Below are 1011 nucleotides of genomic sequence, written 5' to 3'. Positions count from 1 at the left end.
GAGGAGTAAGAGGAGGAGGAGGAGGAGGAGGTGCGGGATCCGTGCGCCTTGCGGCCATTGTTCGCGCGCATGGGGCTGCTGAGCCAGGCCGAGGGCTCGGCCTACGTGGAGCTGGCGAGCGGCACCAAGGTGCTGTGCGCCGCCTGGGGCCCGCGCGAGGTGGCCGCAGCGGCGGAGCCAGGCGGCGTGGCGGCTGCGGGGCGGTTGGTGTGTGAGTTCCGGCATGCGCCCTTCGCTGGGCATGGGCAGCAGGCGGCAGCACGCGAGGCGGCGGCAGAGCACGAGGCGGCGGCAGCGGCACTGCGTGAGGTGCTGGAGCCGGTGGTGCAGCTGGTGCGTTACCTGCGCACACGCCACACCGTCTACGCGCTGCTGCTGCAGGACGGTGGCTCCGCCCTGGCCGCCACTGTCAGCGCCGCTGCACTGGCGCTCGCCAATGCCGGTGTGGAGATGTACGACCTGGCGGTGGGCTGCGCCCTGTCCCGGCCGCCCGATGCCACCGCCGCCTACTGGCTTCTGCAGCCTAGTGAGGCCGAGGAGCGCCGCGCTGCCGCCCTCCTCACCGTGGCCCTACTGCCCTCCCTCAACCGGGGCTGCTGGGCTGTGACCGGGGCGGCCCCCCTGACAGCTGGGCCCAGGCCTTGCGCCTTGGCCTCGATGGCTGCCACTGCCTCTACCCCGTGTTTCAGCAGAGCCTCCTGCGCGCTGCCCGGCGCCGTGCTACCCCCTCCACTGCCTGAGCCGGCCTGAAGGGCCCCTCCGCTGCCGCAGGCCCCAGAGGCCAGCAGAGCAGCCTCGTACTGCTAGAGCYCCCRGATTTGTCCCCCTGCACTGCCAGAGGCCTCTCCGGAGCAGCCCCCTGCTGCCCGAGCCTGCTGGAGCCCAGCCGAGCAGCCGCCTGCACTGCCAGAGACCCTCAGAGCCTTCCTGAGCAGCTCYTCACAGCACCGTAGACCTCCCAGAGCACCCCAGCTCCTGCCTGAGCAGCCCGTCCATATTGCTAGAGGCCCC

At 71.9% G+C, this 1011-nt stretch overlaps 1 pseudogene; it reads left to right on the top strand.

Annotated features, from left to right (window-relative positions):
• The first annotated feature begins 9 nt into the window (after positions 1-9).
• Positions 10-1005, top strand: LOC146596199 (exosome complex component MTR3-like; annotated as a pseudogene).
• The last annotated feature ends 6 nt before the right edge of the window (positions 1006-1011 follow it).

The sequence above is a fragment of the Rhea americana genome, unplaced genomic scaffold (genome assembly GCF_003343005.1).
Source record: "Rhea americana isolate MKP2758 unplaced genomic scaffold, rheAme1 scaffold_2060, whole genome shotgun sequence".
In the NCBI taxonomy this organism is placed as follows: Eukaryota; Metazoa; Chordata; class Aves; order Rheiformes; family Rheidae; genus Rhea; species Rhea americana.
The sequence above is the reverse complement of the archived record's forward strand: the minus strand, read 5'-3'. Positions and strand labels throughout refer to the sequence as shown.